This window comes from Myodes glareolus, chromosome 11 (assembly GCF_982192425.1).
Source record: "Myodes glareolus chromosome 11, mMyoGla1.1, whole genome shotgun sequence".
Lineage (NCBI taxonomy): Eukaryota > Metazoa > Chordata > Mammalia > Rodentia > Cricetidae > Myodes > Myodes glareolus.
In genome coordinates, this window is record NC_142036.1 from 14,572,356 (window position 1) to 14,589,390 (window position 17,035).

The 17,035-nt window shown below is 51.3% G+C and overlaps 1 pseudogene; it reads right to left on the reverse strand.

Annotated features, from left to right (window-relative positions):
* Positions 1–16,038: 16,038 nt before the first annotated feature.
* LOC148120434 (small ribosomal subunit protein uS8 pseudogene) lies at positions 16,039–16,484 on the reverse strand (annotated as a pseudogene).
* Between the last annotated feature and the right edge of the window lie 551 nt (positions 16,485–17,035).

The window sequence follows — 17,035 nt, forward strand, 5'->3', positions numbered from 1 at the left end:
CATGGGACTGATGAGACAGCTTCGCTGGTGGAGTGCTTACCCTCACCAACTGGTGACAGCTAGACATGGCTTTGTGCATTTGTAACTCAGTGCCAGGGAGGCAGAGATGCCAGATCCCTGCAGCTTGCTGACCAGCCGGCTGTGCTTACTTGCTGAGCATTATCTAAACGAAGATGGACAGACGCTGAGGAATGACACCCAGGCTGTCCTCTGGATTTCACCCCCTTAAACATACACACATGTACACACACACACACATGCACACACGTGTACACACACACACATACATACACACATGTATGCACACATACATGCGCACACACAAACATCCAAGGTTATCCCTGTGATTTACTGGGCTGTGGTCAGAGTACTGTTGGGCTGCCTCCCCTTCTAAGAATCTGCTCAGATTTACTCAAGGTTCCTGTAATGCTCTTTTGTGTGTTTATTTAGTATTTGAAAGGAACTCTACCTTCTTTGTTGAGTGGGAAGGCCGGCATATCTGTTAATTTATGTCGCTAATTGTTCTATTAATACCGCCTTTCCTTTACTCATGTTTTTGATCTGGAAATTACTGATGAGGTGTGTTGAAGTCTCCCACTGTGACTGTGGTTTAGAAAATTTCTCCCTGTGTGTCTAGCAGCTTTTCTCCATATGTTCTGGAGCAAAAGGTTAATAACTGTGATGTGGTCTCAGTGGATGTGTCTGTCTCGCCCTGTCGGGGGCTCCACCAAGGTCTCTGCCAAGCCTAGCATCTAATTTCTGAATTCAATTTCCTCCAAGACTGTGTGGGATTTTGCTCCTTAAGGATTTTGTACAACAAAAGCAACTGCCTGGCTTCTTATACCAACAGAAAGACATTTGGAAAGCAGAAAGCAGCAAGACCCACAGTGCCTGCAGGAGGTCACCCTGGGTTTTTTTCCACGGCCTGCTGTCCCTGAACCCTCCCAGAGGTTCAGGTCTCCTCAGCACTCAGTCAGCACTTCTGGCCCAGTCCCCAAATTCTACAAAGCCTGGGGGCTTTTGATGTGATGGCTCCAAAGCTGGCAGCTGCTCCATAGGTGGCTGGGTGCACCCTGGGAGAGACGCCTGCTCTGGGTGGTCCTGAGGCATCTCATAAGTCAGGTGGTGTTTGCTATTTAAACAAAGCAGAGTGAAGCACACTGGGGTTCCTCTCCAAAGGTGCACACCAAGTCAACTGAAGGCCAGAATGAGATATAAAGGCACAGAAGAGAGACACCCATTTTCCTGTGGGAGCTGGGACGTTGGTTTCTCTATCTTCAGCTTGGGACCTGCACCTTGCCTCTCCGGGTTCAGATACTGGGGATCTGGTTGTTTCTGCTCCTCTGAGACCATGGTCTGCCCGTGGCTGTGACCCTGGCTGCTGCCTATACTTCTGGGCTCAGGTTATTTTGTGCTCCAAGTTGCCTGTTCTGGTTTCCTTCCAGCCGACTCTCCCTCTTTTGCGGTGGGGGCAGAGCAGGCGATTGTGAGTGCCACATGTCTGTCTGTGAAAGGCCTCATTGCTAAGTGAGAAGGGGTCCTGGGCACAAATAGTGGAAGCACACCCAACAGAGTTTGTTTGTTTGTTTGTTTGTTTTTAAGACAGGGTTTCTCTGTAGCTTTAGAGCCTGTCCTGGAACTCTTGTAGACCAAGCTGGCCTCGAACTCTGCCTTCCAAATGCTGGGATTAAAGGCCTGTGCCACTGCCCAGCCCCAACAGGACACTTTTAATTGAACAGATCATTTTTTTCCCACTGCTGTCCACCACCACCCGGAAAAACCTTACCTTGTCTGATACCCATATCAACTAGGTAGTAATATTTCTCTGACAGCATGCCTGGTCTGCGGCCCTGCCTGCACTGTGGGTCGGCCTTCCTGCAAGCTTCACGACACTGGAGGGAAAGTTCATGGAAGGCTAGGGAGAGAAAGGTGAGCAGATACACATCCCTTCCCACACTGCACCCCTTTCCGCCTGTACTTCAGCCCACTTCCCTGAACTGAAACTGGAGTAAGGGACTAGAACCCTTCCTGGGGCCGGAGGCAGGTTAACAGAGAGAGGGGCTTCCCGTTGGCAGAAGCCTCCTGCATCCTCCTTAGGTCTTCTGTTTATTTTATTTTGTTCTGTTTTGTTTTGGAGAAAGGGTTTCTCTGCGTGGCCCTGGCCATCCTGGCATTCTCTCTGTTTTTAACAAACAGTTGTGGACCTCCCACAAGGGGGAGGGACTTGCTTCACCTTCCTGACTGAATGCCTTTAAACAGGAAAACTAAACAAGGGTAGAGGCAGCTTTGAGAATTCAGCACCTGTAGGGGGAGTGCAGAGCCACGCCCTCTGTGGGGACCTCTTCTGTGGGGTCTCCTCCAGAGGACTCCTCCTGCGGGAACCTCTCCTGCGGGGACCCCTCCTGCGAGCACCTCTCTTACAGAAACCTCTCCTGTGGGGTCCTCTCCTGTGGGACCCTCCTGTGGGGACCCCTCTTGTAGGGACCCCTCCTGTGGGAACTTCTCCTGTGGGAACCCCTCCTGTGGAGATTCTTCTATGGGGATTGGGTCTCTTCCTGGTTCCGAAGGTCCCCCGAGCACAGAGCCACCCTGGTCTGGCCCTCCCTGGCCTCAGCTCAGAGTAATTACTTACCTCTAGTCTCTGCCCTTGATATCAGAATAGATGTATGGATGACTTGCTACCAAACCATTCACTCAAGCAGGGTGTCCATTCCCAGGAGATGTTCACAAAGTCCTGCCTATTAGTGTTACTTTCTGTCTCCCCTGCATGGAGGTGCCATTTAAACTGAATGTTTGCCATCTGATGTCTGATGCATAAAGCCATTCTCAGCAGGCCCAAGTCTAACTCCCCGTCTTTCCCAGAAACCACTGCCCACTCTGTCCAGTCCCACTTCCTTGCCCGTCACTTCTCCAGAAACTGCCCAGGCCAATGCAGGGTTCCACTGGACTTCCTGGGCCTTGACCTGCATGCAAGTCCACCCACTAGAGGGCCTTTTGCAAAGAACGCCACCTGAGGCAGATGGGTGGGTTGGGAGTCTCAACAGGCTGGTGGCGGGGAAAGGGCAACTGGTCCAGTAGGAGGCTGATCTAGTCCTGAGCTCTTTTGGGGACTAATAGGGAGGCAGGAAACATCTGTGTGGTGTGCTGCTTTACATGTGGTTAGGGACCGTGGGACCCATGGGGACCGGGCTGGAGGTGCCGTTCTCCATGTTCAACCTGGCCCATTCATGCTGGTCCACCACCAGGCCTGGTGCTGGTTGATCCTGAGTGGGGAGGACACCTTGGGAATGACAATCCTGAAACGCTGTTCAAGGGGCCTTATATGAGATCAGACCTGGTCCCAGGGGGGCTGAGGCCTTTGGGAGAGGCAGGACCAACTTTGTCTAGTGCGCCCTGTGCAGAGGATGCCGTGTGGGGGTACATTATCTTATTGCACCCCATTCGTGAGGGTCCTGCTCAGGCCCTGTCTGGACAAGTCTGGTTCCTGGCTAGATGAGGCAGGCTCTCCCACTACTGGGGTCACGTGGTAGATTTACGGCTGACAAGGGCCTTTCCAGGAACCCTTGAAATCTGCGGGACCCATGTCCTGAGTCTGATTCCTTGGCTTTACCTTCCTGTCCCCCAGCTGCAGCCTCCTGTGGCTGCTAGGCCCGAGGGGCAGTAAGGATAAGGAGACAGGAATGGGCCTCTCCATTCACTGAAGTCTGTGCTGCCTTAATTTCTAAGGTGCCTTGGCCCCGGATGCCTCCCCTCCCTCATTCTCAGTCGGCTTGATACCAAGACTCTTGGCTGTTTCCCTTCAGCAGGCAAGGGTAGTGCCTAGAAGCCTGTGCTACTGAGCCCAGGGAGGGCTGTCCTTTCTGGATCTCAGGCCCAGGTTGGGAAGGACTGGGTGTTTGGTGAACTTGCCTCCCTGCCTCTTGGGCATTAGTGGTACCTACAGAAGATGCAGGCAGATGGAAGGGTGGGATGGGCAAAGAAGCTCTGAGGCTTATCCCCCAGGTGTATGTGGGGACTCTTAGGCTCTGTCTTGTGTCTCCCAAGAGATCATTCTAGAGAGACATTCCATCTCATGATTGGGATGGCCCCACGGAAGTGGCAGTATTTGGATTGGCCAGTATGACTGGAGCTGCAAAGGGAAGTGTTGGGGGCTTTGCTTCGAATTCAGCAGACCGATCCCTGTGACCTCGACCAGGAGGGAAGCCAGGCTAGGGTTGTTCCAGGCCAAGGGAAAGCTTGTGGACCTACTGCCTGAGGACTCGCAATCAACACCAGGACCTCATTCTTTCTAAGCCCATGCTAGCCACATGGGGGCGCTGGAGCTCCGCCACTGCTCACCGCTGGCTCAGACCTTTCAGAGACTCCAGGATTCCCGTTTGCCTGAAGCCAGGCTGGAGCCTCCAGAAGACCAGCACACTGGGAGTGCTTCCTGGGACAGAGCCGGCTGGGCGTGCCTGGCAGGAGTCTGGGTGACTGAAGCTGCCTGGACACTGGATTCCTCGGGCTGTTGTAGTGGCCGCGCTAAGGCAGTATAATAGGCAGGGGGGAGGTGGGAGGGGGACAACAGCAGGAATTCCCCAGCCTCGTGACTTCTCTCTTTAAGCCTGTAGGCCTCCCCTCAGGAGCCAGGGAGCAAGGAGTGTGTCCCGTCCTGTGGCCAGAGCTGAATAATGCATGCTACACAAACAGAGGTATCCACACCAAGTGAGGGAAGGGAAGCCCAGGCTGTGTTAATATTTATTAAACCCACAGCCCGTCATTCAAGAGCCTCATAAATATTAATTCCTAGTTAAACATTTATATGAACGAGATTGCTTCTCCTCCCCCTCAAAGAACCTGTTTGAAGCTGGTGGTTGTGGTGGCCTTGGGGGAAGTGGGGTCTCTAGGGAATGCTTGGGAGGAGGGCTAGATGGAGTCAGCTGGGCTTCTCACTCCCTTGCAGCCCCTGGTCCCAGTCAGCACCTGCCTGCTTTCCACACCCAAGCCTCAGAATAGCTCCAGCTGACCTTTAGGGCCCCTGCAAAGTCCTCGTGGTGAAGCCCCCTGTCTCAGCAGCAAGACCAGTGTTTCTAGCAATTAGCTCCCCAATCCGCATTAGTTGGCGGGGGCGGGGGGCGGGGCGGGGGAGAAGACAAGACTCTGGAAGATGGGGTCACATGCGGTGCCGTTGCGTGGGCTCCAGGCGGCTTACTCTCCATCACGTTTGGTGCAGACTTTTGGAGTTAGAAGCCACCTCAGGCTGCGGCCAGCAGTGTTTTTGTTTTGCTGACTTTGCATATTGATGAGGAGGTGTGGGGACGAGGGGTCCCTAGGCCTGAGCTCTGTCATCACATGAGTACAACATGTCTGCCCAGTGTCCACCACAGCCCTTTCCACATTTTACTTTGCTTGTGTGGTTTTAATCCAGCTGTAGCCAACTCTGAAGAGAGCATAACACGGGATCTAACTTCATTTTCACACCACATCCCAAGCCACTTAGCCTGCCGCTAACCCTGGCATGCAAACCCTGCCTTGGTTTGCATGACCTACATGAGCTCTCACGTGTCTGCTCAGAGTCAGCGTGTTCCTTGGTGGCGCCTCGCCGGCTTCCTGTCATTTTATTTTTAGTTGCCATGGCTATGTAGCTTGTCTCCATCCTGGCAGAGTGCGCCCTTCCCCTGCTTTCTTTCCAATCAGCTTCCCCATTCACGGGCTTTTATTCTTCCATAGAGGCGGAGAATGGGGCTGTCGAGTTTCCGAAAAGAGCCTGCAGGAACTGTGATTTGCATGACATTAACAGAGAGACTAATTTGGGGACAATTGTTGGCGGTGCTATCCAGAGTCACCCCCTGTCTGACCATGGCACCTTCTCCTTTCAGTTGCTCGGCTGAGTCCTTTCATGGGGCCCAGCCCATTCTCTGGGAGCCTAATTCCCAGCTACTTAATTGCTTCAGCTGCTGTCAGGAACAGGTCTTATTTTCTGGCTGAGTCCTGTGGTGTGCGGGAATATTATTGATCTTCGCGGCTTTATCTTGTAGCCGTAGCTTGTCCCAGCAGTTTGTTGATCCGGTTACATTTCCTACCCTGGTGCCTTGTTATCCACAAGCCCTGGCAGCTTTATCTCTTCGTCTCCCCATCTTAAACCTCTTGTTACTTTTATGTGACTTGCAGTGTTGCCCAGGACTTTCAGGATTATGTCGGGTAGTGAGACGATAAGAGATGTCCTCGTGTGACTTCTGGTCACACAGAGATTGGAGCTGGGTGGCCTCTTCTGTCTGATGTTTTCCGAGGGTTTGGAGGGTGGGTACCACCAAGAGAAGGAGAGGCTTCTTTTTGCAGCCTCTGGGAGTGAGTGTGTAGAAAGATGCTCATAGGCATTGAGATCTACCAATCCGTTCCTGTGTCCACTGTGGCACTGTCTGTGGAGACTTGACCCCCCCAGTCTGACGTGGACCTGGTGAGCCCCCCTGCTGGGCTCTGGGTCTATTGCTCCGCTTGGATGGACCATATGCTTTTACTTTTCGGCCACTTTGTCGAATGCTGTTGATTGGACGTTGGGCTGTTGTTTTATGCATTTCTAAGAAAGAAAAGCCACTGCCTATAAAACCCCGACACGATTCTTTGTCATATAGAAGTCCTACTTTATATTCAGTGAAGAGCCCCTTCGGACTTATTTAATCATAGATTTTACCATAGCTCACTCTTATGCATCTATAAAAAGGAAAATAAAAACAAGTTAAGGGGCACTACGATGTCTGAACACCCAGAACTGTGCCCCAATGAATTGGATCCCAACTTGGTGTCACTGGGACGCTTGTTTCTCCAGCAGGGTCGTTCCTGGTGCCATAGGACAGTGTGCAGATCGCTGCACTCATGAATAGGTGAGGCCCCATCTCCCGGGCTCCTTATGGAGCTGCTAGCACCAATGTGAAGTCATGGCACTGGCTGTGGTTGTTCGAATGTAATTGGTTCCCATAATCTCAGAGGGAGAAGCACGATTAGGAGGTGTGGCTTTGTTGGAGTGGGTGTGACCTCGTTAGAGGAAGTGTGTCACTGTGGGAGTGGACTTTGAGGTGTCCTATACCCAGGATACCATCCAGTGTCTCAGCTGACTTCCTGTCACTGTCGCTGATGTAGTACACTCAGCTACTGCTCCACCACCATGTCTACCTGCCGGCTTCCATGCTCCCTGCTAAGATGATAAGGGACTGAACCTCTGAAACTATAAGCCACCACCTCAATTAAATGATTTCCTTTATAGGAGTTGCCATGGTCATGGTGTCTCTTCACAGCAGTAGAACCCCTAAGACACTGGTACTGCTTGATCTGACTGGAACCTTCCGGAAGGCTTGAAGACAACTCCAGTGGAACTCCTTCTCCAAAAGGCCCTTGGTGTTTTGTCAGCAGGGTCTGGTTGTCCAGGCCTCTGGAGGTGCTGTGTCTGCTCTCGGTTTGGTGCCGCAGACGTAGTCACACAGGCTGAACACTCAGGCTGGGTGTGAAGAAAAATCCTCTCCGCTGGCACAGAGAAATCTAATCAAGCCAAATTAAACCGAATTAAAATGCCCATGTTTTAATAAATGCAGCACTCTCGGGTGGCCGAGAGCATGGTAGTGGAGACAGAAAACTGGGAGCACATGCAAAACCCAGGACCATGTGTTCCTCCTCTGGGTACCCACTTAAATACCCTGTGGGAGTGGTCCTGACCCTCTCCCAGGGAGGGTTCAGGGAGGGGTCAGGACCTGGGATGCTGGAATTTGGAGTCCAGACCAATGCAACTCCCAGGCGAGGGAGGGGTGGGGTGGGGGGCTGGAATGAATGCCAGGGACTGGGGTGACCTCCCAACTTAACATCATACTGGGAATCCACTGCAGGTACAAACTGTAGTAATGATGTGACCACATACCATGATGGAGCACATTGCTATGGTGACCTACAGAGAATATCCTAGTCCCATAGCCACACAGTCATGACAATGAAATAAGCAAGATGATAGAGGCATCATGAGGGCTGTGGAATGGTAACAGAGAAGTTAATATTCCATGTGTAAGGGGAGGAGGGGAGCGAGAATGAGGAGCGGAGGGGGAGGGAGGAAAAGGTGGAGGGTAATTAGCCACACCACTCTCTCTTTCCCTTTTCCTTTCCAGCAACATGTGGCCTTGGTGTGCATGTGTGTGTGTGTGTGTGTGTGTGTGTGTATGTGTGTAAGATGTAAGGTTAACTGAGAGAGGGAAGCTAGGAATGCAGGTTTTACGAGTTGTCCCCCATGATGGACAGCTGCCCTTAGTCATCCACAGCCCTGGAAATAACCCCTCGCCCATGTCGCTATCAGTAACTCCAGTAAACTTATTGGTTCACCAAGGCGGAGTTAGATGAATTTGTTCTTTAAAATTTTTAGTTAAATGAACTAATTTGGAGGGAAACATCTATTTGATCTGTCTGTGCCCTTTCTGGGGTGAATAGACATTCTTTTCTTTATTTGTCACCAGGAAAGGTAATGCAATAAATTGACATCCAAAGGGGGCTCGAAAGAACCAAAGATGAGTCTTGGAGGCGCAGTTGCGTGTTCTTGTTATAAGGGATCGCACACGCAGCCAAGGTTGTTTTGTCTGAAGGGATAGAGGCAGGGGCAGGAAGCTGAGATCACATCTCAGTCATACACAGGTAGCAGAGACCGTGGGGAGAAAGTGGGACAAGGTTATCAGCCCTCAAAGTCACCTGCCAGTGGCATACTTCCTCAAGCAAAGCTCTACCTGCTAAAGGCTTCATAGCCTCTCTAAATAGCTCCCACACAGTGAGGATCAAGGGTTTGAATTCCTGAGCCTGTGGGCACATTTCTCTTACAATGGGGTATAACTGGGAAGCAGGTCTCTGGTGGAGGACATAGAAGTTTTTTAGCCCAGCCTCACTTCTTATACCCAGTCTGCTTCCTGATTGTGGATGCAGCATGACCAGATGCCTCATGCTTCTGCCATGATGTACTGTCAGCCAAAATTAGTATGGTGGACTGTATCCCCTAGAACTGTGAGCCAAAATAAACATGATGGACTGCACCCCCTAGGACCGTGAGCCAAAACAAGCCTTTTTCCTTAAAGGTGTTTCTGTCAGTCATTGACTGTGGCAATGAGCATGGAGCTGCTGTAACTTCCTAGAAAAGGGGTTGGAAGCTTTGCTGCACCCTTGCAGGCACCCACTTCCTTTTTCCCTACAGCTGCCGGTGGTCTTAGGGGTGCCAGTGACACGAGGTGAAGGTTTGCTGGAAGTGAGATTCTGTTATACTTTGGTGAGGACATCACCCATTCTAGAGAGGAATAAAGTTGCTTTCCTCTTGTCCATGCTTCTACAACAGACCATTGCCTGGCCAGGCTGGACTTGGGCAGCATCCCCTCTGGCTTGTTGGTGTACTATTGGGGGTGAACATAATTTTTTATTTTTATTTCTATTTTATTTTACATTTCTTAGGAAAAATTACACAAAACTCTTTTGTACCTGGTGGGGATCTGCATGGAAGTCCTGCCTGGACAGCAACACAGACCCCACTGGCTAGAGGTCACCATCCCCACTCCAGGTGACAGCCACAAGCGAAAGAGTCACCACTCATACTTCCAGCAACCCCAGATCCACTCAAAGGAAGGGTTGATCACCCACGGTTCAACACTCCAAGCTCCTCTGGCCCAAGGGTGGTGATCCTTCTTGTGGGCAGTCCCATGGGGCTGTCTCATTAGCATAAACCCAGGTGCAAAGTCTCTCCTCCCACCAGGTGATCTTGGGCTTCTTGGATGCCCTGTGTCAGGAGCTGGGACAGATATATTCTTCATGAAGCATGCAGGCCAACGTCGAGGAAGGCAAAGGCGTGGGGTGGATGGAGGAAAGTGTCCAGAGAAGCTGTCCAGATTTCTCTGACCATGAGAGGGGTGTTGCCGTGACCTCCAGGGCTGAATTAGTGGGCAGGCAGAAGATCTTTTTCTCCTTCACGGTCCTTTGCATTCTCCAGAAGCTGTGCACTCAGTCAAAGAGGATGACCTTCCCCACAGATGGCCAAGGTCATAGGAGTAGCTGTGTCTTCCTGCTGGACTGCCCAAACAAGCCCTTAAGGTTTGGCTCCTGCTAAAGTCAACTGTTCACTGCCCTTGTTCTTTGATTGTGGATACAGCTGTTGTATTTCAGTGCCATCAATGAAACAGAAGCTTCTGAGTCTGTGCCAAAGACTATGAAGTGGGACTTGGGGGTAGGGGTGAGGCAGAGAGAGAGGGACTGAGGCACGGTGTGGAGTGCTGTGGCTAACCCTTACAGGAAGTTGCATGGGAAGAGAGGGCGCACATTTGTGTTCTTTCCTCATAGGATAAAGATTCCTCACAGGCTTGGAATCCTAGGTCTGGGCCTCTGACCCTGTAGAGAAGGTTAGGGATGTGGAGGTGCAGGCCAGCCCAGATGAGGTCTTCGGGTTGATCACTAGGAGGTGGCAGGCTAGTGGGGGCTCATTAGGGTCTGCTTTCCCTCTTGGTCTCTGAACAGGGGATTCCTAAAAAGAACTGAGCTTTTATTTGCCAGACTGGGGTGGCTCCCCTGGGTAGGCTAAGAGTGGACAGAGAGAAGGAGAAAAGGAGGAGTGGAGAGAGGTGGAAGGAAGGAGCCTGAGGAATGGATGGACGGGCAGAGGGATGCAAGGATCCAGGGAGAGTGGCGGAGTGCGGAGTAGTGGATGGAGGGGTGGGCAGATGAATGAAAGGGTGGATGGAGAGTGGTGAACTGGATGGAGCGGTGGGGGGTGGAGGGTGGGGGATGAAGCGGTGGGGGGGATGGAGTGGTGGGGGATGGAGCGGTGCTGGGGAATGGAGAGGTGGGTGGAGGGATGGGCGGAAAGCAGAGAGGTGCAGAAATGCAGACTGGAGGGTGGTTCTGGGAGTACAAAGTAGCCTTGAAAGAGCCTGTGGATTTCCCCAGTAGTGTGCAGGCTTCTCCTGTACATACTTTTCATTCCGGGTTTCCTGTGGGATCCCCCACGGCCTCTGCTAGTCTCCTGAGACAAAGCAGCTGGTGTGGCGGGGAGACTTAGGTATGGGGTCAGTGGTCATAGACTAGTAGACCACATCACAGACAAGTGACCAAGTCCCCAGTCTCCCAGGTCCTTCAGGGCATGCTGCTCCTTCCAGGCTGGGGACAGTGCTTGCTGACAGTCCTCAGTCAGGACATTGGCTACCACCCCCTCTCACTTGCAGGAAGCAGGGGGGCTTTGGTGGAAGGACTTAGTCTGGTTAATTATTCAATGATTTAAATGAAATAGAGAAGGGCATTTTATTGATTTGCATATAAAAGTTATGAAATCCAATATATCCCAAACATGGGTAAATTAGTGGGCCGTAAAAGCCCAAGCATGCTGATTTCTAGGTGGCCAGGAGTTCTGGCTGGGTAAAGGTCAGTGGAGAAGAAGAATGGACATAGTCTGTTAATGGCCCGGAGACAGTGTGTGTAAAAATTTATCCCTTCCAATGCAGCGATCACTTCTCTCTGGTGGCATCTTAAACGTGCTCCTGTGTGTATAACGTTAATTTAGTCGTAAAATAGAGGCGGCAGTTCAGGAGCCACCGAAGCATTAAATCCAGTGTTGGAAGTGCTCGCGGTCTGGTCGACAGCTTGGGGAAGAGAGAGGAAGAGGACCTTCTGGCTGGGTCTAGCTGCTGTAACTGGGAAGAGCACTGGAAACCTCGCCGCTCACGCACACAGTAACTGGTCCTAGGTACCACCTAGGAGCCACTTTAAGGCTAAGTGCCTGAGGATAAAGACCTGCTCATGAGGGCACTCTGCACAAGACAGCGTGGCCTGGACTGGCAAACTCTCAGCCTAGCCTGTGTGCGTTGGGTACAAGCGGCGTCTCCTGGCAGGGTCATGAAGCGCCCATAGCATTCTGGGAGAGAAAAGCAGGGAGCTTCCTGCCTTGTGCAGTCTACAGCCCTGACTTGGAGGCTGACAGCTGAACTGGAAGGCAGAGATACTCTTTCTAGTGCAAGCTTGTTCCTCTAGGGTGAGGGTGTCCTCACAGAGACATGGGGCCTTATGAAGACCCTCAGCTGTCTGGGCGTTCAGAGCCGCTTCTGCTGCATGGGAGAACCAGTCCAGAAGTTCTCCCTTGGTTCCCCTCACCCAGCGAGGCCAGGTGGGAATCTCCAGAGGCTCCTCGGTGCTGGATGTTATGGACCTGTGTGGGCTGGGCTCCTCCCTGACAAAACTGTCCTTCGTTGGTCCCTGGTGTTGTCACCTTGCTTCCCTGCCAGCAGGCGTGTGTGTGTGTGTGTGTGTGTGTGTGTGTGTGTGCACGCACCTCACCAGGCTCTACATGGCTGGCATTGGGGACAGGTAACAGGGACTGCATCTGAATGTGGCCTGTCATTATGCCGAGGCCTCAGTCTCAATGAGGTCACTTCTGCAATGAGAAGGTTTCCCAGGGGCCTCATCAGGGAGCGGGGCTCCTATGCAGAGAGACCCAGAAAACTCCTTCCGACTCTGGTGTGGGACACAGAACCACCTGCTGCCCTTAGGAATCCCACTTCCAGCCTGGAGCTCTGAGGTGTGTGTCCCTGGCTCAAGTCTCAGGTGGTGTGCCTCGGGGTGGCTGGCAGGAGACCAACAGGCAGCGCTGGGCAGGAGAGTGTAGATATGGAGAGAATGGTGCAAAGCCGGGTCAGCATGAAGAATTATGGCAGGGTCCTGGGGTCCTGAGGGCAGCAATTCCAGGTCCGCTCTGCCTAACTGGCTGGAGTTCCTCCATCTGAGCAGGAGACTTCCCATCCTACTGTTGCTGGCTATAGGTCACGTTACCTCTTCCATCCAACCCCCAGCTTCCCCTCTGTAACGTGGAGATGGGGATTGCAGAGACTGTTGCGGACTTGTTGGGAGCTGGCCCCTTCTCTGTCCAGTTGAGTTGTTGGGCAGGGTGAGCAACTCTAGCTGGGGACCTGGTGCTGACTTTTGCTCACACAGAGAAGGATTCTGGTCAGTCAGTAGCTCATTCCAGGTCTTAGAAGGGGGTGGGAAGAATTGGACTAGTCTCTGTCCAGTCTGTATGTATTGTGGGAGAGATGAAGGCATGGTTTCCCATCTACTTTCAGGGCCCAGGCACTTACCACGATATGGCTGAGTGGACAGCAGGAACATGGGCAGGGCTCCTGGTCAGCCCTGCTTATCTCTCTCTACCCCCAAGCCCTATGCAGGACAGCCTAGACCAGGGGCTGGTGAGGGCTGGATCTTGGCCAAGTGGGTTTCCCCCGGCTTCCTGAGGAGCCCGACGGGACGGTTTGCAGTGGTGACTTTTCACCTGACGGCTGATGGATGTTGTCTATTACAGTCATTTAATCAGTGCCAATGTCCCTGGAGCCGCTAACAGGCTGTGCGCGACAAGATGAATTGGGCTGAATTTGCCAGGAACAGGGTGAGGGTCTTAAGTAGGGCCCTGCTGACTGCAATGAGGGGACAGGCTGAGTCCAGGAGTCTGGGGGAACACACGCGACTACTGCAAGAGCCCAGGCCTGTAGCAGGCTCCTGAGCCTGGCTCTCTTTGCACTGTCGGGTCTTTCCCTCTTTCGGGGGCCCAGCATATCTTCAGCTGCTGCTTTGCTTTGGCTCTTGTGTCGTCAGCTATGGGCACCTCATCTCCAAGGGAGGAACTCTTCCTGGGGGAATCACACACACGCACTCCTCATGTGGGTGACATCAGATGTGAGCTGCCCAGTGGGTACCTGAGACAGAGCCTGTTCCACCTGGTTCCGTGCGGCTTTGCTCTGAGAGAAACTGTTAAATGTAACCCAGGAACACACTGAGGGATGCTCTAGTGCCCGAACACTCAGGGCACAGGAAAGGTGGGCGCTTCACCCTGTGGACTCCCACCCCTAGGATCATGCCGGAGCCTGTACCCACACATATTGCCTCTGGTGCCCTGAGGCTGTGGAAAAGGTGGGCACTGTCAGCTCCTTCACACGGAGGGTTTAGGGAAGGGGTAGAACCTTATTTCCCATGTGTGAGAAAGATGACTCCCATACTGTTCAGAAAAGGTGCAAAGCTAGGCCATGTAGAACCCCTCTGTGGTCACCCCAGCCCTCCGGGGAGCCACCCAAGGACTGCTCCAGCATCCAGGAACCCGCAGCTTTGGGAAAGGTGTGTTCTGTCCGCAAAGGGCAGGCAACCACATTTGTAACCCGCCTTTCTTGTTCTATGTTTGGTAAGGATTTAAAAGGAGTCAATGGTAGTAAGAGCCCCAGGTGGACATGAGGGTTTGGACACAATGCCCCTGCGGTCCTGTATTCCACTCACTCTCCTGCCTGGGTCATGTGACTTTTTTTTTTAAACCAGCCCTTATAGGAACTCCTTATGCACTCTAGATTTGAATTCTTTATTAGTCGCGCACACAGTGCTCAGTCACCACTGCTAGTCTTTGCGCTGTTAAGTGCTTTATTTCCGGCATTCAGGCATGTTGCAGTGCAGGCTAGACGCATTCATCACGTTCTTTCTTCACTGCTCGAGGATTCTGTGGCTCAGGACACTGCCCGTCAAAGCTGTCATGCGCGAGCTCTCCTGTGCTTTCTTCTGCAGGTGGTGACGATGCGGCTTTCCGGAGTTCTTTACTCCATGTGAAGCGTGTCACCCACCTTCCCAGATGCCAAGAACATCCCAGGGCCACTCACTAAACAGAACAACTTTGTTTCTGCTCTGTGCAACGCCACACTCATGGGCTACCTGCAGCTATTTAAGTTTAAATTAATCTAATGAAGTACAATGTAAAGTTCCACATCTGTAGTCGGGCCAGTCATGTTTCAAGCCACACAAGCGATCACAGCAATGGGTAAGGACAGGAACGACGGGGAAGCACAATTAGCCTGTTCAGTGGAATGGCGACACGGGCAGCTGCCTCAATTAGAGTTGGCAGGAAACAGTTGAAGGAATTTGCCACATGTCAGAAATACCAACTGTGGGTCATGGCGGGCTTCTCTCATCAACTGCAGTGAACTCAGGAGCCACAGAGCAAGGTAATAACAGAGCCCACGGATGTGAATGAACTAGCCTGTGTAAGCACTCATGTTCAAAAGAACTAACCGCAGGAGAAGCTCACAAAGGCTAGGGCTGCTGAGCGGGAGCTGCTGGTTCAAGTGTGGCTACGGCAGACCTGGACAGCGTGGGCAGGGTGAGGTCTCCTGTGCTCTTCTTGCTAGTGCAGTTTTGGTCAGCTGTCGCTCTGATGGACTCTGCCGATACCTTATGGCCCTTGCTTCTCCTTCAGAGGCTTATGCTGTTGATATTTTTCTGCTTCTGGACTTGAGATTGTCAGTGATGTCCCATTGTGTCTCTATTGATTCCCCTGAGGCTCAACTCTGCCCCCTCACTAGATTCCCCTGCCTAGCTGCCCTTTCACTTGCTTCCCCATCCTTGCTAGACTTTAAAATTTTGGGCTACAATGTGATCTCTTAGGATCTTCCATTCTGAATGTCAGATTGCCAACTTTGTGTTGTGTTTATGTATGTGTATTTTTATTTCTGTGTTTGAAATTGTATTACAAATCTTGGGCAATTCTATTAGCGATGTGTTTTACCTGACATCTTTGTCTGATGGTATTGAAAGATGAACTTTAGGATTCTAAAGTAGTGCTTCTTTGTAGTTGTTTGAAAGAAAATGGCCCCAAAGGGAGTAGCACTATTAGGAGGTGTGGCTTTGTTGGAGTGGGTGTGGCCACGTCACTGGGGAGGTGAGCTTTGAGGTATCATATATGCTCAAGCCACACCAGTGTCTCAGTTCACTTCCTATTGCCTGTGAATCAAGATGTAAGAACTCTCAGCTCTCCACCATATCTGCCTGCCTGCTGCTTGCTTCCCACCATGATGGATGATGGTGGACTAAACCTCTGAACTGTAAGTGAGCCACCCATGTAAATGGAAGTTTCTCTGTCCTGCCCCATCCATCTGGCAACTGCTTTTAAATAATCACTCAGAGGCTTAATATTAATTACAAAGTGCTTGGTCAAACAGCTCAGGCTTATTACTAACTGGTTCCTACTTTTAAATTAACCCATTTTTTTTTTGTCCATAAAGGCTTTTTATTTCTGTTTTACATCTCTAGAAAAAGAATCCCAGGATTTTCCCTCCTGTGTGCTTTCGTCTTGCTTCTTCATGGTCCATGATGCCAGCTGAGGTGGTCAGTACAATGAAGCCAAACTGACGGGACGGGAGCAGATTGTTCTGCCATTTTTCTAGGTCTTTGAGTTGCACATCAAATCTAGGGCTTATCACTCCACACTTGTTCAACCTGCCTGTGAGGTTCACAACGATCTTCCCAGCTCTGTGGTCATCAATAATTTCAAATTCACCAATGTAACCATGCTTCATCATCACGGTTAGGAACCGAACGATGACTTTGGAGCAGGGCCTGATGAGGACCTGGCGTTTGCCTCTCTTCTCTGCATTGTTGATGCTCTTGAGAGCATCGGCCAGGACATTCATGTGCACCATGGTGGCGGCGCGGGAAGATGGCGGAAAGAGGGTGGGAGGGCCGAACGCACGGAGTTATGGGCAAATTAACCCATTTTTATTAACCCATGTTTTACCATGTGTCTCGTGTCTTTACCTGTGCTCTAATAGATCTTATCTCTTTGGTGATTGACTGACATCTCTTAACTTCGCCCTTCTTTCTCCCTGTATTCAGTTTGACTTTTCTGCCTAGCTATATTCTTCCTTGCTGTAGGCCAAAGCAGCTTTTATTATCAACCAATGAGAGCAACATATATTGACAGCATACAGAAGGGTTATCCCATAGCACTCCCCAGTTAGATATTTTCCATTATGGGTTGCCATGGTCACGGTGTCTCTTCATAGCAATAGAAACCCTAAGACAGAATTAATTTTTGTCTTCCTTTTAGAAACTTATTCTCATGTGTTTTTTTTTTTAACTTTTGAGATGAGTTTTTACTGTATTGCCCAGGCTGGCCTTGAATTTCTAGACTCGGCAAGCAATCCTACTTCAGCTAAGTGCTGTGACTACATATGTGTGGCATCATGCCTGGGTCAGTGTTCTTATG